Source organism: Protomyctophum parallelum (genome assembly GCF_964188405.1).
Source record: "Protomyctophum parallelum genome assembly, chromosome: 20".
Taxonomy (NCBI): domain Eukaryota; kingdom Metazoa; phylum Chordata; class Actinopteri; order Myctophiformes; family Myctophidae; genus Protomyctophum; species Protomyctophum parallelum.
The window spans coordinates 17,703,494-17,726,944 of NC_139718.1; the positions used below are offsets into that span (position 1 = coordinate 17,703,494).

Sequence of the window (23,451 nt, forward strand, 5' to 3'; positions counted from 1 at the left end):
TGTACTTTACTTGAGTAATTCCAATTTCCATTACTTTTACTCCACTACATTTAGGATCCAAATATTGTACTTTTACTCCACTACAATTATTTGAAAACTTTAATTACTAGTTACTTTGTGGATTTTGATTATTATTACAAAACATACATTAACCACTTTGGCCCTATTTTCAAAAGATCTTTATACATTTTTAAACTGTAAATGGGGCCGTCTGCACAATTAGTACTTTTACTTTTTTGGTCCTTGAAGCCAATACTTTTGTACTTTTACTTAAGTCAATGTTGAATTCCCGGGACATTTACTCGTAGCAGAGTATATATTTCTATATTGTAAAAAACATTTGGGTACTTTTTCCACCAGTGGGAGCTGAGGTCTTATAACACAACGTTGGTTCCCACAGCCATTACGACACTGTGAAACACTGGGAAACACTTTAACACCCTCTGTGAGAGACATGGCACTGCTAAAGTTACCTCGTTAAAGCCGTCCCACTGTAACTCGGCTAATTGCTCCTTCTTAACGAGGACCAGGCGGTCTGGTCTATGACCTACAGCGTTACTTATCATCAGCCTCAGCCTCAGCCACAAACACACCCACGCTCCTGTCCGTCTATTTGTCTGATTCTGGATTGGTGTTTTAAGCATTTATGTTATAATTTAGTTATTGAAAAATAGCAGATATACAAGCTCATATGAGTTTGTATATCTGCTATTTTTGAACCCCCAAATACATATCATTTTGGGGGTCCTTGACATGAAAAGGTTAAAGAACCACTGCCCACTGCACTTAAACTAACAGCATCTTATTGAAAACTGATAGCTACCTACCCCGCCCCCTAACTGTCTGGACTAGCCGTTTTACAAGCCTCCTACAAGGTCACGATGGGTGTGTGTGTGTGTGTGTGTGTGTGTGTGTGTGTGCACATGTGTGTGTGTGTGTGTGTGTGTGTGTGTGTGTGTGTGTGTATTTATACTGAGTGTGAGACAATGTGTGTACGAACGACGAACGAGCATACTGCATAGTGTGTCTATGTGTGAGTATGGTGTGTTTCTGCTCTGTTGTGTGTGTGTGTGTGTGTGTGTGTGTGTGTGTGTGTGTGTGTGCGTGCGTGCGTTGTGGTAATGCATAGGTCTGTGTGTGTGCATACATGGTAATTAACAGTGGATCCAAACAAAGGGCTCTTCCACACCCCACCCATCCAACCAATAGCAGCTCCTTACTGCTATACCTAGTCTTTCTTTCTGTGTGTGTGTGTGTGCGTGCGTGCGCGAGCGCATGCATGCATGTGTGTGTTTACCTATTAGTTGGTCTTGCATGATAGATAATGGACGTGCACGTCAGACTCTTTTCATTCAGGCTTTGAAATCCCATTAGCTCCCACTGAATTTGATGTTTATGTGCGTGCGTGCGTGCGTGCATAATGTGTGTGTGTGTGTGTGTGTGTGTGTGTGAGCGTGCATGTTCGGTATTCCCCTCAGTGAGTCACAAAAGTGTGTGTGAAGTTAAAGTGTCCTTGAAAAGACAGGGTGGCCACACTCCTCTATCCTGTGCAGACAATTAAAGAAAAAAAGTCTGTGTTTGTGTGTCTCTGTGTGTGTAGGTACATGCGTGCATGCGCACTCCCTGAGTGTGTATGAGAGAGATGCATGAGTCTCTGAAGGTAATTTAACTCCTACGCTATCTATCTATCTATCTATCTATCTATCTATCTATCTATCTATCTATCTATCTATCTATCTATCTATCTATCTCTCTCTCTCTCTCTCTCTCTCTCTCTCTCTCTCTCTCTCTCTCTCTCTCTCTCTCTCTCTCTCTCTCTCTCTCTCTCTCTCTTTCTCTATATCTCTCTCTCTCTCTCTCTCCTGCCCACCCACACAGTCAGTTGCCAGGCAGCTTTGACAGATAGAGTCTGTCAGCGTGCTCTCCAGTCCACTCTAGTCAATCTGGTTCCGTTCCAGTCCACTCTAGTCTAATCTGACCCGCAGTCTCCCTAATTCAGCCTCTGTCATATGTGTGGTTAGTGAGAAAGAGAGAGAGCGAGAGAGAGAGAGAGAGAGAGAGAGAGAAAGAGAAAGCTCAGAACAAATGGGTCTGGAAGGATGGTAGACTATACCTGCTTACAGATGCATGACCTCTGCACCTCTCTTTAAGCCCCAGCCGCCCCACCGCCACCCCATCTGTCTGGACACTTCCACCCCCGTCCCGGCTTCCCCCCATCCATCGATCCACTGGCCCACATACAGAGCCTCTGTCCAGCAAGACATCAGGCTGCTGCTGAGAGGAGATGATGGAGAGAGAGGAGAGGAGAGGAGAGGAGAGTGGGTGTCTGTTGGCTGGAAACCTTGTATGTCCAAAAACAAAACTAATTTGGAGCTTGTGGATCTGCTACTTGTGATGGTTTGGCGTGACGCTGTAGAAGCATGACCGAACTAGGGTCTTGATTTACTGGGGGAGAAAAGTTAGAAGATGGAGATAAGAGGTCTCTTGGCCGACAACGAGGAGATAGAGAGAGAGAGGAGGAGGTGGTGGGTGTCCCATTAGAGGGGACAGAGTGCAGGCTGCAGCATCAGCGCTCTGGGCCATCACTCATTTGTCATCTCATTTGCAGATGTGCGTGTGCGTGTGTGTGTGTGTGTGTGTGTGTGTGTGCCGTGAGGCGCTACATGCATAGTTTCACAGGAGGACAAAATGACCCCAAAGGGGGTGGACAGACAGACAGACAAACCCACTGAGAGAGACAGGGGATGAAGAGAGAGAGAGAGAGAGAGAGAGAGAGAGAGAGAGAGAGAGAGAGAGAGAGAGAGAGAGAGAAATTGTGCGTGAGAAAACTTGCATGCAGAATGAGAGAAAGACAGCTTGCACTGCGACAGGAATTGTGAACGAATTTATGACGGAAGGATGAATTCAGTAGATGGTGGCTGGGGGGGAAGCGTGTTTTATTGCTGTCGGGCAGAAACATCTTATCTCCATATTTTAACTTTTTGTGTTCTTTCGAACAAGGACGCCCTACTGGATAATACTAACTACAGCATCCCACAGAAGCATCAAAAGCAGCAGATCCACAAGCTCTAAAGCCCAAACCACACCAATGGGTCGCCATGCAACTCCTTAGTAGACTCATGTAGTTGCAAGCAACCATTTAATTGAACCAATTGAATTGAGGACATATCACACCGCTGCGACGAACGCTAAAACCGTCTTGTCCCGTCTCAACCCTTTGGTGTTGTTTGGGCTTAAATGCGCCGCGAAGCAACACATTTTGCTTTGCTAATTTATTTTGGACATATGTAGGTCGATTTTGAAGGTGCAGTTTACCAGGTCGTGATACATAAATTGGCCTCGCTCTGCGCACATTCGTATTATGAAAGGCATATCGGCCCGTGTTGAACGCACTCGGCCCGTGTTGAACGCACACACATTTGGCATACCGCGTCCCTGAATATTTTAGCATTGTGGGAGTGTCCATATGTTAATTATTCTCGCTTTGCGCAATTTGCTATTAAGCCCCTTGACCTAAAGACACTCAGCGCATAACGATTAGACGTGGGTCTGACCACCTCATAAACGCAAAAAGCACTGTTTGATTTGACACTTGAGCGGCTCTGGAAGGCTGGTAGAGTGTTGCCATGTCTGTTTATTATAAGCGGCTTATTTTTCTGTAAAGTTGCTTTGTGTGGTTGCTTTTCTTGTTTCTAAAGTGGTTATTTGGGCTTTTCTCCTAATGTTGTTTAAACCAGTGATCGTCACACAGCACATTCCCATGTCAAGGATCCCCAGATGAATGCATTTGCCCAACTAAGGACAGCTAATCCAAAAATTAAATAAAAAGATTACTTTTGAAAATAGCAGATCTATACCAGCTCACAATGCATCACATTCATTCATTAAAACTATGAACTCTGACTGCAGGGGGATATATAATGATCATTATAACAATGTGCAAGAACATATTTAAAAAGAAGGAAGAACTTTATATTTGTGGACAATCAAAATATGTTTTTTTATTTTAATGTGGTGTCATTCAAATTAATCTGGATATGGCAGACTCACTATTTAGAAAATAAAAACATGGCACTTCATTTAAAATAGGTTACAGACCCCTGTTATATGCGCTTATTTTTATAGACCTATTTACTTGTTTCTATGAGACATGGCGGTTTTGCGTCTTTTAAAAAAAAATGTTGAGATTAGAAACGGCCATAATTCTTTCATTTCTCAACCTTAAAAATAAATAAAAACATCTCCATAATCCGTGGGAAATGTGCTTTCATATGCTGTATCACACCCGATTCAAGTCTTCTTCAATAAAATGCTACGAGCGAACTCAGCGAAGACCATACCATCGGGGCCACAGCATTACGCAGCACGCATTCAACTCATTCCTTCGTCGTGACTTGAATGAAATAAAATATAATAAACGTTATTTTACTGGTGTTTTTCAATAGAAACAAATAAAGAGCGTGTGTAGGCTAGTGTGTGCAAGTGCAATGCAGTGCATATACATGCATGCACTAGGCTATATTTCTTCCGTGTCGGGATGGTGATTGAGCTCTTCAAGTTCACAGCCCGTTTGGTCTTTCATAAAAAAACGTTGATATTAGCCTATAAACACTCATGGTTCTCTCATTTCTCAACCGTTTTATTAAATGTAAAAATCTCCATATTCCTTATGAATCTTGCTTTCATTCGCTGTATGGTACATGGTTCTATCGTTATCGAATTAATTAATTACGCATGGATTGGCAATTTGCCAATATGCTGCTATATCTACTCGCAATTCCATTCCGATCTGAAAGGTGGGTCTGTTCTTTTGAGGCATAAAGGTGACAGCATGCAGTGCAATAGGAATAATTAACCCAAATGTGACAAAGGCATGTCATGTCTTCTATGGTGCCAGCCTGAAGAAATGTCATACCACGACCCCCAAAGTGCGCATTCCGTATGTGACATCAGCTGACTGGTAAAGAGAATAGTACGGACATGTTGATTGGGTACGTCTCAAACACGCCTTAAACACACCCATGACTAATTCAAGGCCGTTTTGCGAACTCCGCGGGGTGTCAAAAGCGCTTCTTAACATGCCCAAAATTGCAATATGACATACTACACGCCCCCAGATCATAATACTGTAATTAGATTAGTAATATAGAAGTAAGTAACATAGAAGTCCTAAATCGACCCCATGAGGTTTCCCCCCGACAGATGGTTTACACAATCAACACACACAAACACACACACGTACACACTCAGCACTAGGCTACGTGTGACATGTGCTTTGGATCGGTGCTGTCACAGATGTTCCCTGTGAGGTCCTCAGTGACCCCCCCCCCCCCCCACAGAGGAGGCCCCCCCGCCCCCACGGACCCCCGTCCATCCACAGAGGAGACAGGAAATCTGTTCTTTTTTATCTGTTTACCAGACCAGTTGGACACATATGGATGGCCTGCTTATCCCCATGCCGCTGTCAGAGTGTCAGGCCCTCATTTATCAATCGAGTGTAAAATCTGCCACAGATTCAAGTGCAGGTTTCATAGTACACCCACGTCGCCACGGCATTTATAAAGTGATCGCAAACAGCTGATCCTTCCTTAATTTCGTTCCGACGTTAATAAATGTGACGGCTGAAATCTATCTGGCACGCCCTATGGAATCAAGCCTCGCTTTCGTTTTTGCGACATGAACAACGGCAATACGTTTCCTGAAACCATGGTTACATGGTTTCACTCGCTTGCCTTGCTACCCCCTCTCTCATACACACACACACACACACACACACACACACACACACACACACACACACACACGCACATGCAACAAGCCCAACTAACTGGTGTCCTGTTAAATAAATAAAGAACAAACACCTGCATGAATTAAATAAAGTTGTAGGCCTACGATGTCTGTTTCCCTCTCACCTCGCTTGCCTTGCTGTCATGTCCACGCACGCACGCACCTACATGACACATCGACATCGCATCGCCATGAATGAAATTAGTTTGTAGGCTGGGCTGGCCTATATTAATTTTACCCATTCGTACGCACACTGCTGTGATATTAAAGTCCTGTGGGTGAGTGATGCCTTCATGAGAAATAGGCTATCATGTCGTCAAGGCAGTCATAATCAACGTTTATGTATAGTGGTTTGATCATTGATGAACGAATCATAAACATATGGATGAAGGCTTACAGGAGGAAAAAGAAAATCCCTCGCTTGCCTTGCTGCCCCCTTTCTCATACACACACACGCAACTTGTTTTGTTGTATCTTAAATAAATGAACCTGCATGAATTAAATAAAGCTGTCTGTTTCTCCTCTCGCTTCGCTTCCCTTGCTGCCTCCCTTGCTCCTCACCCCCCCGCACGCACGCACATATTGCAATTTGCAAGCAACTTTCACTGTGTGTTGTTAGTTGTATATAAAATTATTAAAATGTTTATTCATTTAATATACAACAAGATTAGTGAACGAAAACCTGAACCTGTGATTATGTGAAGCATTAATTAAATAACATTGCTCACGTCATTGGAATGAGTTTCTGCCCGTGACAAATGCTGTTTTGCAACTCTGCATCTCCTGTTCTGTCTGTCTCTGTCACTGTCGTGACCTGCATGCACGTTTATGACATTACTGTATTAGGCTGCATGCCTCGCAGCCTAAACCTTATGTGGTACTGGTGGTAGGCTGTTGTGGTGGAGGTCCGTGGACCGTGAATTAAGTTGGCACCCCGTGATTTCCATATGACGGGAAAAAAAAAGAAAAGATGCGGTCCCCACTTTGCTGCCTCGGCACTGTCGGCATGTCACATTTAGTGGCATTCGAGTGCGTCAGGTTTATCCTTAATTAAAAGGACGAGACGTGAGAAAGACATGGCTGTAGACTTAAAGCTGCAGCACTGCAATTCTGCAAATGCCTCTCGATATGTCATGGGGGGGTCGGGGGGGCTACGTATGTGCTCATGCAAAACACTGTTTAAATGGCTTAAGCATGACTTGCAGCATTGTTTTTAATTGCGCGATTTCAATAAGCTTGCACACTTGGAAATATGATAATATCCTACCAATTTCATATGACATGCTTTTACAAAAAAAAAAAAAGTAGGCTATTATTAGTTTCATACATTTTAGGAGTGAAAACATAATTATGTTTAGATGCCTGTGACAGCCTCTCAGCTGGTCAAACAATGCTGCTCCGCTGTTCTACGACAGAAAAACAGGTGAGGACAAAACGTACGCCAGCTCCCAACCAGACGTGAGTTTTGAACGTTGTCAAGTTCAATTTCAAGCTTTGGCGGAAATGGTAAATGCCGAAAATGTCGGTAATTTCGGCGTGCACCCATATTTTGGCGTACGCATGGTTGATAAATGAGGGCCTCAGTGTGTGTGTGTGTGTGTGTGCGTGTGTGTGTACGTGCATGTGGTTGTGTAGGCTATGAGAAAGATCAGTGAGTGCGCGCTCACACACGCACACACACACACACACACACACACACACACACACACACACACACCCTCACACACACACACACACACACACACACACACACACACACACAGGAGGTCCCACTTGCCTGCTGGACATTAATAAACATGATCATGAATATTTAATGTCAATCAGTGGGGGTGGCATGGGAAACCTCATGGGTGATATTGATGAGCGCACACACACACACACACACACACACACACACACACACGTGACAGTGACAGATTGGAGTAATGGCAGGGGGGGACATTTGAGACCCTGGACACGGGGGTTAACTTGTGGCTCTGTGTGTGAGCATTATATGCGGTTAAAAAGGATAACAATGGCCTGGGCCGTGGCTCAGCAGTCCAGGCACCTTGGCTGGTAATCCAGTCTGTCAGTGTGCCGCGGGTTCGACTCCCGATCCCGACGGCCTTTACTGCATGTCTTCCCCCCATCTCTCTCCCCATTTCCTGTCGGCCTACTGTCTGTCCTTCCATAAAATATATTAAATAAAGGCGAAAGTGAAAAAGGATAATAATATACTTGTGCTTTCCCTGGAAGCTCACTCTGCTCTTCACCTTAAACATGCTGCATTTAAATCAGCACATTAACGTGGGATTTCCCCCCAAATCTCATAGGCGCCGTCAGTCAGTCAGTCAGTCCCGCCTGACGGTAAGGAATTCCATCCTGACAAAGATCACATCTTCTTTAAGTGCCTTTTCCACTGGATTACCATAACATTATGTATATTTATTATTTTCACTGGCAGGCGGAAACCGTGTATCTCTATATATTTCATCTTTTACCCCCCCACCCCCATAATCATAATGTTGTGTAGTGTCAAGTACCAATACTGCAATGTAGAAATACTCTGTTACAAGTAGAAGTACGAAATTCAAAATGTACTTGAGCAAAAGTACAAAGTATTGGCATAAATTTTCAAATCTATAAAAATATTTTTTAAATAGCAGAAAATGGCCGATCTACAGATCTGCGAGATGTGAGCTTGTTGCAGATCGGCAATTTTCAAATGGATGAAATGTAAATAGGGTAGTAAATGTATGTTTTGTAATAATAAAAATCTACAAAGTAACACTGTTTTCAAATAAATGGAGTAAATGTACAATATTTGCCTCTGAGATGCAGTGGAGTAGAAGTAAAAGTATTGGATATTGGAAATACACAAGTGTACAAATCCCTCAAAACTGTACAATGCTTAGTTAGTCAATGTACTTAGTTACTTTCCACCACTGTGGTCTCACACACTCACACACTCACACACACACACACACACAGTGTCGCCGGTGACTCTTCATTTAGAACAACGTTCTAAATCATGGTTGGGCAACTTTGACGATGGAGAGGGCCACTATATTTCCACACTCACTCCCTAGGGCCATATATTACTGTCGTATCAAAAATAGCCGATCTAATTTCAAATGCCTTTAATTATACTTGTGTTGAGCATTGAGCTACTAATTTTGACTGAAGTAATTAAGCGGGTCATGTTTGCATGTTGTGGAATTGTAAACAGCTGAAACCAATATTACATCAGTATTCTGACATTAACCTGAGGGCCGCATTAAGTGAAGGTGGGGGCCCCGGGCCGCCAGTTGCCCACCCCTGTTCTAAATGGAGGTTTTCTGTGAACATGACAGATCTGTGCTACTGCTACCTGCCTGTCTGCTTGTCCTGCCTGTCTACCTGCCTGCTACCTGCCTGTCTGCCTGTCCTGCCTGCGGGAGGTGAGTCACATGTTTCCTATCTTTAATTTGTCAACGCCTCACTCGCTCCTCTCTCCTCCTGCTCCTCTTCCTCTCCTCCCAGTCCAGGAGGGGGGGGGGGGGGGGGAAGCGACTCCCAGACTACTTGTGCCGTAAACAAGCCAGCGCCCAGACAGCGAGGAGTACAGGACTTAGCCTTCAGGGCTGATATCGTCACTGAGGTGACGCTGTTGAGACGGAAAAGGAGTGAAAGGGGGATTACTGCGTGAGATATAGCCGCACGCACGCACACACACACAGAGAGAGATAGAGGCAACCAACCACAACCCCTCACCCATTCCTAACTCTTTCAAACCAGTAGCCTACCAGTATGTTAAAGTAAAAAGGTAAAATCACCTTTAATTGAAAAAAAGGACAAAAAGACACTAATAATAAAGTGCAAACGTGTGTGTGTGTGTGTGTGTGTGTGTGTGTGTGTGTGTGTGTGAAGTTGTGAACTGTTTAATCCATTGTCACTTTTCAGCAGCAAACTGAGTAGAGTTGGCTTTGAACGAGCACGCTGTGAGATTGGAGATCTGCTATTTTCGGCATATGTTTGCCCCAGAATAGGGATGCTAGAATTCATGGTGTTAACAATGAACACGGTGTGGACCTATTTTCTCATTCTGATTTATTTTTACGGGTCTACGCTCGACCTTCAAGCACATGCGCACGCACGCACACAAAGAGTCCCTAATGGAAACAATGAGAGTTTTTGATGTGACAAACCAGGTGTCTCCGTCTCCTCCCAAGGCACAAGTTGAGTCACTTCTTAATAAGTTGCTTTTACAAGGTCGTCCTCCCAAACGATGACAGACATGGAAACTACCACTATGTGTGTGTGTGTGTGTGTGTGTGTGTGTGTGTGTGTGTGTGTGTGTGTGTGTGTGAGTGTGTGTGTCTACGTCTATGTAAGACCATGAGAACAAGAGGCTGTATGAGAAGAAACTAGATAAAGTGCCAATCGGCACAGGTCTCCACCAGGGCAGGTCAGGTTGTGGCCTCATGGTGGCGCTATAACAGGCTGTTGAGGAAGATTTGGGCCGGAGGTTGGTGTTGGAGGGATGCAGGTACAATGTTTTTGTTTTGCACAAAGCGGCCTCCTGGTGGCGCTATAACAGGCCGTTCTGGAAAGTTTGGGGCAGAGGTTCATCGTTGGCATCCAGGGAGTGTGTGTGCAAAATTTGGCATCGACCGGTTGTGTGTGTGTGTGTGTGTGTGTGTGTGTGTGTGTGAGTGCATGACACGACTTGGCTTGTTGTAGCGCCACCATCAGGCTGTTGAAAACTGTCAAGTGGCATTTCTTCCTCAGCCTAGTGGGAATATGCGTGCACAGTTTCATCGCAATCGGACGCTGCGTTGAGGAGTTGTGGCGATTTGTACAAAGCGGGCTACTCCTGAAAAGTGTAGGAGCCAATCGTGGCCAATCAGGATGGAATATGAGAAATAAAAAAAACCTGTCTTGATCACATGACTATGGAGATCATGTGTACCGATTTGCGTGAAATTTGGATAAAATGTGAAGGAGTAATAATAGAAAATGTGTTTTACATATGTCGGCCTCCTGGTGGCGCTATAAAGAGCAGATGTGAAAAATTCCAGGCAAAGGTTTTTCCTTGGCCTCTAGGGAGTTGGCATACAAAGTTATCCACAGATCCGTGCAGTTAGAGGTAAAAACACTTTTGGGCCAGTTATAGCGCCACCTTGAGGCTGAGTTGAAATTTTTCATGTGGCATTTCGTCCTCGGCCTAGTGGGAATGTGGGTGCACAATTTCACGGAAATCACGCGATGTGTTCATGATTTGCAGCATTTTGTTTGAAACTGAGCACTCCTGTGAACTTTGGAAGCCAATGTTAACCAATCAGGATGGAGTCTGAGAAGTCTGAAAGAGCCGTTTCATTGAATGGCTCTAGAGAGACTGTGTACCAATTTGCGCCATGTTTGGACAAAATCTGTAGGTGTACTGTGCAAAAACTTGTTTTGCACAAAGCGGCCTCCTGGTGGCGCTATAACAGGCCGTTCTGGAAAGTTTGGGGCAGAGGTTCATCGTTGGCATCCAGGGAGTGTGTGTGCAAAATTTGACATCGATCGGGTTAACGGTGGCCGAGATTAGCTGCTCACGGACACACGGACGGACGGACGGACGGACACACAAACGGACGGACGGAGTGCAAAACATACTCTCCCCACATGCCTTCGGCCTGGTGGAGACAATAAAGAAAACAAAGGACAATCTGTCAATTCATTTGTAATGAATGGAAAATGGAAACAAGCCCTTTTAGTGTACTCCTCTTAGCATTGTTGTATAACTGTACCTCTGGACATTTTGCAAACTGTTAATAAAGTATTACATTAATTTAATCAATACCAAGTGTACACTCACATCTTTTCCTATCCGGAAATAGCCAAACTACAAGTTGATCGTAAACTTTTGCAGAATGTTCGCCCCCCAGAATAACGGCTCTAGGGTTCATGTGGTTAAATAGGTCATTAGTACAGTAAGTGCGTGTGCGCGCGCGCGCGTGCGTGTGTGTGTGTGTGTGTGCGCACGCGCGCTTGTGTGTTTGCACAAGAGAGAGAGCGAGAGAGAATGTGTGTGTTGTTCTAAACGTGCCATTTGGGTGTACGAAAACAGTGAATTGGTGATATCACTGCAAAACACACAGGACATATGTCAGCAGGACATTCAGTGTGTGTGCGTGCGTGTGTACGTGCATATGTCCAGCCTCATGCAGGTATACTGCAGGTGCTGATGCAAGCTGCACAGTCAAGCTGTCTGTCCCAATGTGTCCCATGTGATACTATTCACACTGAGACATTCCCTGATTCTGTGCATGCTTACACAGCATCACTGCACACACACACACACACACACACACACAATGCCACTTTCTCTGTATCGTTGCTCTCTTTCACTACACCCCAATCTCGCACTTCCCTCCTGGTTTATGTTGGCAGATTTAATAACACCACCACCACCCTGGTCGCTGTGACTAGACCACCACCCTGGTCGCTGTGACTAGACCACCACCCTGGTCGCTGTGACTAGACCACCACCCTGGTCGCTGTGCCTGCCCTAGACCATGGTCGCTGTGACTAGACCACCACCCTGGTCGCTGTGCCAAAACCGTGCTGAACACAACGTGAGGCCGGAGGTGACCTTTGACCTGGGAGGGGCACTCTCATCATCATACATCATCTCATTCTGGCCAATCACAATTTGCATCGGGGACACCCATGGATAAGGACCCCCTTAGGGGTCCCCAGAGCCCACTTTGAGAAGCACTTGTTGTGTACACGGCTCACACACCACTTAGGATAGGATAGGAAGTCATTTTGTCGTTAACACCACAAAATGGATGTTTATACCTCCTGCGCGTTTCAGAACCGGCCGCGTGATAAAGGAAGAAGGACCGGCCGATAACATCGTTAAAACAAGAATCAAACGACTCTATTTGAGACCCCCCCCCCCCAAAATTTTTTTTTGTATATAATTATTTACTGTGGCGTCGCCAGCCAACGTTTGAAAAGCTACACTCTACAGTCCAGATTCAGAAGAAGGTCAATTCAGGTTGCTGTAAACTTGTTGACATAGCAGCCCAACACACAGTCACAGGAGTAGAACTACTCAGTAGGTAATCAGTGACGAGGCGTGCAGACCACTGATAACCATGGTGGAAAGTGGCAAATATTGTACCCCACTGAAATTATTTTAAAACTTTAGCTAATAGTAGATTTTGTTTTTTATTACAAAACACATATTAACCACTTCAGCAATTTGTTCAAATGGTACATACTGCAATAGTGACAACTTTTGTAACTTTAAGTAGCCTACATTTTGATGCCAATAGTACATTTGGAATTCCGGAGTAGTTCTGCATTGCAGTATTGATACTTTTACTCAACTTGAGTACTTTTCCCACCACTGAGTAGATGCATAAAACACACCTCCTCCCTCCATACGCAAACAACCAGTGGTGGAAAAACTTCTCACATTATCTATACTTCAGTAAAAGTAGCAAGCAATACTGCAATGTAGAAATACTCACAAGAAAAAAGTCCGGAATTCAAAATGCACTTGAGTAAAAGTACAAAAGTATTGGTATCAAAATGTGCAAAAAGTAGTAACAAAAAGTAAGAAAGTACTGTCTCATTATGATGTTTTGCAATAATAATCAAACTCTACAAAGTAACTATGTATCTAAAGTTTTCAAATAATTGTAGTGGAGTAAAAATATAATATTTGCCTCTGAAATGTAGTGGAGTAGAAGTAAATGGACAAAGAATTTGACATACTCAAGTACAAATCCTAATATAAATGCTCTGTGAGTGTGTGTGTGTGTGTGTGTGTGTGTGTGTGCGTGTGCGTCCGTCTGTAATCCACATGACTCGAGAACCGTTCGCCCCACCGACTTCAACATTTGAAACACACGTTCCACACCCCCACAGTGATTGCAGTGCCCGGTGTCCGTCGGATAGCCGGTTGTCCAGAACCAGCACAAAGTCCTCTGCCCAGGCTCTGGACAGGGCTCAAATTAGCCAATTGATCACACCTGATCACCTCTAGATTAATAACTGGGAGGGGCATGCAGTTCCAATTCAACTTGCATCGTTCCAAGTAGGCCAGTGCTCAACGGGCACCGATCTAGTACCTCAAATTGGTACAGTACTTAAGTAAATGTACTTAGTTACCTTACACCACTGCAAACAACCACACTGCTCTGGCTGGCAAAACTCCCAGCATCGAGCGGGAAAAAAGAAGACGAAAAATATTTTGCTATTGAATTTATTTTTCCTTCTCCCCTCCATGAGAGGGTGAAATGAAATATTCTGTTCTATCTGCAGCAGAGAAAGACAGGGGAAAGAAAGAGAGAGAGAGAGAAAAAAAAACTACTGGTCATTTACTAATATTAATTGGAATATGGGCTAGCCTCTGAGGCTAGCATAACCTTCCCCGTAGTATAGATTCTATATTCTAGAAGATGTTTTCCTAGCTATGGAAACCAGTAACAATGTATAAATAGTACCACAGCTATTCAATCGCCTCCTTGAACTGGGGGAGGTCCATGTTTCCAGTACGGCCAGCTGCTAATTCGTAAGGGGTTGCTGATGGCCGCTGAACGTCTGCCTGGTTCTTAATGCCTGCCCTGAGTGAGGGGAACTTTACTCGAAGCCAGGCTAGGCTAGGCCAGGCTAGGCCCTCTGAATCTGCCAGCCCCCCGATAAGAGGCTGGACTGAAACCTCCAGCTACACACACACACACACACACACACACACACACACACACACACACACACACACACACACACTGACACTGTCATGGCAGGAGTAGTGGGAGCAGCACTGATATGATGGGAGGTGGATGGGATGGCACAGAGAGTTTTGCTTTGACACTCTCGCTTTACCCCTCATGAATATATTATGCACTTGTTGGCTCATGCACATGCACAGACGCAGAGAGGCACACACACACTCTCACTCCCCACTCCCTTATCTAACAATCTATAGGCTACTAGTAGGAAACTTGGCACAGACTGCACAGTCTACAACCAACCTGTGCCATTATGACGGCTGGCTGGGTATCCTGCAAGCGGTCGCAGATAGAGGCTGATTTTAGTTTGGGGGCTCCGGGAGGACATGTAATCAATAGCTTCTAATCAATTGAGAATGCAGAGACTGTGAGAGGCTGCAGAGAGAGAGAGAAAGAGAAAGAGAGAGCCTGAGTCTCACTAAAAGAAACGCCTTCCATTAATCACACTTTCTGCTACTATATTGATCAGAAAACAGGCGGAAAGAAAGGGCAGAAAATGCCAGAAATAAGTATCTGATGAATTCATTTCGGTATTATATGCTGCAGCACAGACCTACATACGGTAAATAATTCTCATCCTTTTACTTCCAAAAGGCAGATTTTATTTGAATATATAGAATTGTTGAAGATCTCACTGTCTTTCATTAATCTTGCCGCCGAGGAAGGACGCATAAGAAGACAGAGTAAGAAAAATGCACATTTTCATCTCTGTCGCACTCTGTGGCTTACAAGCTATACCACACACACAACACAATGCTCATCTTCAGACACAAGAAACTCGACACCTACTACAGCACCACACTGACCTCTAATGGCCAAGCATGGTACTGACGCTACTGATGAACTGACTGATCTGATCAACTGAACAACTGATTTGTTCTACCAAAAAGAAGGGGGGGAAAAAACAAGTAATTCCATTTAAGACTATAATTTCACCACCAGACGTGTTAGCCATCCAAAAAGCTCTTAAACACTCCGATAAAAAAGCCCTATAGTTAAGAAGCAATAATTATCTTGCAGTGGTTGGCACTTGGCAGTTCCTCTAGGCTCAGGGAAGCTCAATGTTAGCATTCAATCTCAGCAGTCTAACAAACACTGTTCACGAATCACGATGGAGTTTAAGAAATGTAGGTCCTCCCATTAGTAGATGCTTTAAATCAGAAGTCCTCAAACTATGGGTTACTCACGTTTGCTGCACAATTAATCGAAAAAAGCTCTAGTTGGCTCAGGCTGCTCATTTTAGTTGCTCTTATGTTTTTGCTACAAGAGACTTTAAAGCCACAGTAGCTGGCTCCAGGTGACACATTTTGAATGTAGTAATGTTCAGCAACTACAGACTAAAGACGATGAATATTTTTATGGAAAAAAAGAGAATCGTGATCTCAATCAAGATTCACATTGGAGCAAGAATCGTGCGGGAGGCATACTATCATCCGACAGAGGTGCGCTGCGGGTCGGGAGAGGGTTGCGGTTCGGTTTAGGTGTCTGCCCCGGGGGAGGTTAGGGTTAGGGTGAGGGAGGAGGTAGGTTGTCGTTCGGACCAATGCTCCGTCGGATGAAAGGCATGCACTCGAATCGTGCAGCACTAGTTTGAGCGCAAAATGCAGAGAAACCTTTTTTCCCCCTTTGCGTGAGTCCACCCCCACACCTTCAGCTTCTTGCTATAGGGGAAACACTGCAGCATTGTGTGAAAGCATTTTCCCCAATACACAATATTCCTATTCAAGGCTAAAGGATGTATGATTAATTTCAACGTTGAACGTTGCACTATAAATCAAGTGCGGGGGTCGCCAAAAAGGCCCTGGTAGGAGAGGGTTTGGGAACCCCTGCTTTAAGTACATAATAATAGCAGAGGACTGCAATTCACTGCAACACAAGGATTAGTTAGTTCCTCATCGTCATACTCATACCACAGTAAAACCATTTTACAGAGCATATCTTACCCCCCTCAGAGACTGTAATTGACTTCCTCATAGCGGGGAACTTCTCTCTGTCTGACTTTGTGGGCACACATACAGTACAGTACCTCCTTCTAAGATAACCACTGCCATCTGGGAACAACTGGCAGATGAATTAACGCTGTAAAACCGGGAAGGCATCTGTCACTTTAACCATTATTTTATACTTAAGCTGTTGAAAAATAGAAGATATATATATTTTTGAGAAATCTTGAAAATGTGCGCAAATCTTTGATGAACGTTTTTAACGCAAACTAGACTGGTGCCCGACTGTAGAGCACAGAGTCGGTAACGATGGAAGTTGGAGATCCATGCCCCCTAAGCAATGCCATTGTACCCGTGTGTACCCATCTGTCTGTGTCCCTTTTATGCCCATATATGGAGATTTCTGTATCTGTCACGCTCTGTCCCTTTTTTCCCGATATATGGAGTTCTGTGTCAGGCATGCCCAAATATGGAGTGTTGTGATGTCGGAACAGGCCAGCTCCATATATGGAGCCTGGGCAGAGGCCTTTTGTGTCAGTTCTCGAGTTACGTGCATTACAGCCGTACAGATGTACGTACAGACAGACAGAGATGTGGTGGTGCATCTCTAGATAGATTTGCCCTGGAAGGAACAAAATAAATATCAGATGGGGTCCGCGGTCAAATACAGATCATTCTGATGGTCCTTGAAGGAAAAAGTTTGAGCACCACTGATAACTTTTTCAGAAAACAGTCAGGATTCAGAAGACATTTTGTAGGATCTGGTCTCAGGTCTTAGTGGGATAATCCACCTGCCATTCGGTGTGGCTCTGCCATTCTCATCACCCACGCTGGGGTAAATAATCCTCCTCCAACTTAAAGGTCAGTCCATGTCGTGCTCAGCCCCTCCAGGTGTCTGGCTGGCTGAGTGGTTGAGGGTTCATATGAGTCCAGCACAGTCTAGACTAGTCTAGACCAGTATATTTGCCATGCCTGCTTAAGCGACTTCTTTGGGCTTGTTTTTCTGTAAACATTGCTTGTAAATTAATGGTAGTTGTGACCAAAGTCCCTCAGGGCTCTGTACTAGTAATGGAAAAAGTACTTCCTTAAGTAAAAGTATCAAGCCGTCACTATATAGTCCCCACGACGTCTATGCTTATAATAAATAATCACAACATTACCATGATGACACAAGCCTGTGCAAGCAAGCAGCCCGCCCGCCCTTTATAGCGCTGCCTGCCACGGTGAAAACCACAGCAAGCAAGTTGTTCAGGTTGATTAAAAGGCAACAGAACAGAAGCCAACAACAGGGCTGTGTCTGTGTGTTGTTGCAGGGTAGGCAGATGGGAGGTTTTTGGGTGGGGGGGCAAGTATTAGCTTGTCATTTGCCTAGTGACCGTCTCAGCAGCATAGGTGGGATAAATGAGTATACAGACTGGATAAAACTGCACACACGCACGCATGTTTGTATTACTGTACATTGAAACTGGACGAAAATAGCCTAAGAATATGTCGTAAAATAGAAGACATACAAGCTCACAAGTTGTGAGCTTGTTGTGAGTCACAACACCACGAGCTTGCAGATCAGCAATTGTTTGGGGAAAACTAATCCACCAACCCCTAAATGTGTACCCCTAACTCCTAACCCCAAACCGGAATATTATGCTACACTAACAGTAATCTTGACACAAACAAAAATGTTCTCTGTTTCTCAAATTCAAATTTGTGCCACAAGTATTTATAGTAGAATTGTAGAAGCAGAAAAATGTTGTTGTGGAGACATTTGGCCCTCACAAGTATAGTAATACAAGTGCACACACACACACACACACACACACACACACACACACACAAGGTCATTTCCAGGAAAAGGCTTAATAGCTGCTCATCCCTCACGTCTAAAGTGACTCAATCCAGGTCAAATCAGGTTTAATGTATGTGTATTGACATTGTGATGGACGCTGAGATAGGAATCAGGACTATAGGCGGCAGCAGCAGCAGCATTGTGCATGACAATATGTCCCCCCCCCCCCCCCAACCATCCAACCAATCCAGCCTCTGGTCTCTCTTCTCCATAGCAACTAGAAACTAGAAAGTGCTGAGGCAGCTTCTCTCACTCACGGACACACTGAGATGTGTGTGGAGCTGATTAATCATCAAACGACTCCTCTAGCTTCTGTTCTCTGACACGGCGCGCACACACACACACACACACACGGGTCCTTAGAAACGCAGCGGACGCTGGCTGCCTGTGTGTGTGTGTGTGTGTGCGTGCGTGCTGCTGCAGAGTGCTGAGTAAGCATTTTCACCACGCAGCCAGCATTCTCCTCCTCTTCCCATCTCCTTCCCTCTGCCCCTTTGTTCTGTTGTGAGGCCAGCGACACATTTGTTTAATGTTCTGGCCGTGTTAAGCGGATCCGATTGTCCTCCCTTGCGAGATGACGACAAACCGTGGTGCACATCATCATCTAACTGCCATCTGGTTAAACAAGGGGCCGGATGTAGGGGCTAGAAGCCTCAATATATATATATATTTTTTTATATAAATAGATTCCCTGTTTCAAAGGTTCTCTCAAACCTTTTCGTTTCAAGCACCCCCATAACTCTGAGAGCGCGTACAAATGGAACGGGGGTCCATTCCAGGGTTACAGACCTGTAGTGGGCCCGTTTAGAAGCCCCCCTCAAGGAAACCGTGTGGGTCCCTGCTCCCCAATTTGAGAACCACTGCCCTAGTATCATACATATTTGTTGTGACAGTGTCGTGCAATAGTAGCGGAAATAGGCGATCTACAAGCTCACATTGCGTTGCACCGCGACACGTGGTGAAGCTGTAGATCGCTTTTTTTGTTTTACGTGGTTAAGCTTGTTTTGTTTAATATACATATATATATACACACACATTTAAAGATTTAACTAATGGTATTTAACTAAGAACATTTACTCAAGTACCGTACTTAAATACAATTTTTACTTGATAATTTCCAATTTCCAATACTCTACCACATCTTGGATCCAAATATTATACTTTTACTCCACTACATGTATTTTGAAGACTTTAGTTACTACAGTAGTTACTTTGATTATTATTACAAAACATACATTAAACATATATGTATACATTCCGGCCATTTGAAAATAGCCGATCAAGAAGCTCACAATTGAGCTTGTTTTCAAAAGTTTAATACATTTGAAAACTTGAAATGCCACATTCTGCATAGGGAGTACTTACTACTTTTGGTACTTGCCAATAGTTGCCAATAGTTTTGCACTTAAGTGCATTTTGAATTCAACAGAGTAGTCCTACATTGCGGTATTGATAATTTTACTTAATCCATTCTAGGCGGGAACCCCTTTTGGTGTTAAGCATTATGTTATACTTGAGCTATTATACTTTAGCTATTGAAAAATTGTGAAAATATGTCGCAAATCTTTGAATATATATTCATTCAGAGTGAACATTTTTTAACTCATATCTTTGATTCTGGGGGGTCCCTCTGGAACTACATATTTTGAGATGGGGGTTCACGGCTAAATACAGATAATTCTGGGGGTCCTTGACATGAAAAAGGTTGAGCACCACTGACATAGAAACATAGGGTTTTCAGAAAACTTTTAGGATTTAGAAGACTTATTTTTTAAGAATCCGCCTCAGTCCTGAATGGGATAAGTAACAATTGAGTACTTTTTCCACCGCTGTGGTAAAGTAACATAGTTTTTGGACATAGAAGTGTTCCTCCTAGACATGGCCATATATCAGATTGCCACTGTGAGCACCACGGGGTGTTCGCTTCAAACCAGACACAAAAGTAGAGCACACCTTTATCTGCAGGTGTGAGATAAAACACAAGTGCGTGTTTCAGACACCGTTGCATTGCACCACATGCTCTCGCCGCCCCCGAACTTGACAAAGCTACTATGAGTGACAAATAAAAGCCCTACAAACTATGTGCGATTGTATCGCTAGTATCCGTCAGTAAATACATTATATTGTGCCAAAAGCCACAGTGCAGTAACTATGCAAATCATTTCTTTGATAGTGTTTGAGGTAGGCAATTGTCACGTGTTGTAAATCACAGGCAAATTTGACTTAAGTCAGTGTTGTCGAAAAAAGGAGTTACTTTGGCTTTGTACTGCTTGTAGGGTAGAACTGATAGCCCTTTATTGACCCCCAGAGGGGAATCAATGTCATTGGCACCAGTAGCAAAGTGTGTTTCTCTGCTGTCAGGAAGAAACCACCTTTTCAGGAAATGAAAAATATAATTTGTTTAAGGAAATGAAGAAAACCTTATATTTTGAAAACAAAGCAATACTGCCTCATCAAAGTTGGTGTTGGGACTTTATATATTGTCTTGAAATTACTTTCATGAGAGGGATAGAAGAGGTGGAGTTAGCTGCTTTAGCAGACAGTTTGAGGGTCCAATGGAGTTAAGAGGTTTTGTCTGAAGTGCTTTTTACTACTTTTCATTGGATCACTATTTTTTAACCAACACACAGACGTAAAGAGTGTTCAATAGCACGGATTTATGGAGAAAAATAATATATATATTATTTTTCTTATTAACCCATTTTTCATAATGTTCCTCTGGGGATTTAAATGGAGGATAATATTAACCCATTAAGACCTGAAGCAGATGCCTTCTAACACCCAAAATGATGTGTATATTTGGCTGCAGATACCCAGTCTGAAAATGCTTTGTGCCAGATCCCTGATCTGATTTAGTCTTTTGAATAACACACCATTTAGATTTAGTACTATTTAGTCATCTGAAATTGTTTCTCAGTCGACTAATTATCAAAAACCTTAAGTCTTAGTTTTAATCTTAGTCAACAAAATTAACATGGCTATGGCTGCCCCCCAGTATTCAGCGACAAAAATAGACAAGAGCAAAGTAAATATACAGTCTAAAAAAATTGAAGATATTTAACATCTTCAATATTTAATAGTCAGGTTAATAGCTTGTAATAAATCTTTTTTTTTCATTCACCCTACTCAATGTAAAGATAATCCCTTGATTTTGTAAGTACAGAGAGAATAGTATACATTTTAGTCATCTACATTTGTAACCTAGAGCCTAGAGAATAGGTTTACATTCTGCGAAAATATGCAAACACTTGCAGAAAATAGCAGATCGACCAGGCCACAACGGGCCAAAAGGCGATGCGATGTGAGCTTGTACATCTGCTATGTTCGGCCAAGAGATTGGGTGTAGAGGACACAATGAGGGACCCCCGGTCAACAATGTATAATAGGGTGAAGTGGTTAAGTTTGTCTTTGGTCAGAGCATCATGCTAAACATGCCATGGTTTATATTAGTCTACATACTAGTTGTTCCAATACCAGTATCATAAAAGCTTACAATACTGCCTAAAATGCTGGTATCGGTAAGTATGCCAATACGATACGACGGCATGTCATTTATCACATGAAAAATGATTTACGCCAATATGTTTAATGTCAGTTGATGTTGCACTACTGTTTTATTGCTCAGTCTAACTGTACTATTAACATTATTTTAATAAGTGCGCATTCTTAACCCATTCAGGACGGGAACCCTTTTTGGTGTTTTAAGTATTATGTCATACTTTAGCTGTTGAAAAATTGCAGATCTACAACTCATAGATCTATTTTTGAAAAATTGAGAAAATTTGGCGCAAATCTTTGAATATATATATTTTTTCAGAGCAAACGTTTTTAACTCATCTTTGCTTCTGGGGGGTCCCTGGAACAACATAATTTCAGATGAGGGCCGGTGGCCAAATACATGTAATTCTAGGGGTTCGTGACATGAAATACCACTGATTTAGAAACATCGGGTTTTTCAGAAAACTGTCATGATTTAGAAGACATTTGTAGAATCAGTTCTCAGGTCTAAATGGGTTAATGGAATGAATTTGTATTTATTCCTAGATCAGTGGTTCTCAAAACATAATTTTCAAGGACCGCCATAACTCCGAGAGTGAACAAATTGAACCAAATGGACAAGTAAGGGTCCATTCGGTTCCATCTGTACACACTGGGTTACAGTGTGTACACTGTGTTGTTTAAATGACACATGGTATCGGATCGGTACTCAGTATCGATAGATACGCTAAGTTATGGGACTTGGTTACGGGTACATCTCTACTCCACTCCACACGATACTGCAGTAATAATACGTTTAGTCTGTGCTAAGATTCAGCACTACAGCATTGCCACATACGCTGGGCAAGACCTACACTGGTGAGTGCCAAAACGGAAGTGCTGGAATTTGGCAGAAGTACCGCTCAAGGAAATGACGTGGACGCTTTACAAATCAGTTTACATTCTCCTTGAATATCGTATCCGGTGGAAATACATCTGACGGATGTTCCGGCCCTGACACTTCCGGCTAGGCACTCTCTTGCCTTAGGTCGTGAGTGACCAGGCTTTTCTCTCTTGCCTTAGGTCGTGACCAGGCTTTTCTCTCTTGCCTTAGGGTCGTGACCAGGCTTTTCTCTTCGCAGATGAGCATTGAGTAAGGCTGGGAACGAGGCTAAGTGACACATGGTTGTGTGTGCAAGGATTAAGGAAGTCACCTGACTGGCCGTGTGCAAGCCAAGAGTCACCTGATTGGCTGTGTGTGTGTGTGTGTGTGTGTGTGTGTGTGTGTGTGTGTGTGTGTGTGTGTGTGTGTGTGTGTGTGAGTGTGTGCGCGCGCGCAAGCAAGCCAGGAAGTCACCTGACTGGCTTCATAACAGGAGGGTTAAAACAAATAAATAAGATGATGCACCTTCCAACTTTTATTCAACATCACAACTTCTGTGGTAGACATGTTTGGTCTGAGAGAAACAGCAGACTACGGTTTCCTGGTAGAATGTCTCAACAGAAATGCACTACAGGTATGAAATGAACAAGAGAGAGAGAGAGAGAGAGAGACAAGGTGGTGTGGAACCAGGCTACAGGCCTGCATGCACAGAAACTATGAGTATATTCGACTTGTCCCTCCTAGAATATGACTAACGCACCGACCGTA

At 43.6% G+C, this 23,451-nt stretch overlaps 1 protein-coding gene across 2 annotated transcripts in view; it reads right to left on the reverse strand.

Moving 5' to 3' along the window:
- scaf8 (SR-related CTD-associated factor 8) overlaps positions 1 to 23,451 on the reverse strand; it is a 122,662-nt gene that overhangs the window by 50,149 nt on the left and 49,062 nt on the right. The gene's annotated exons all lie outside the window — the stretch shown is intronic.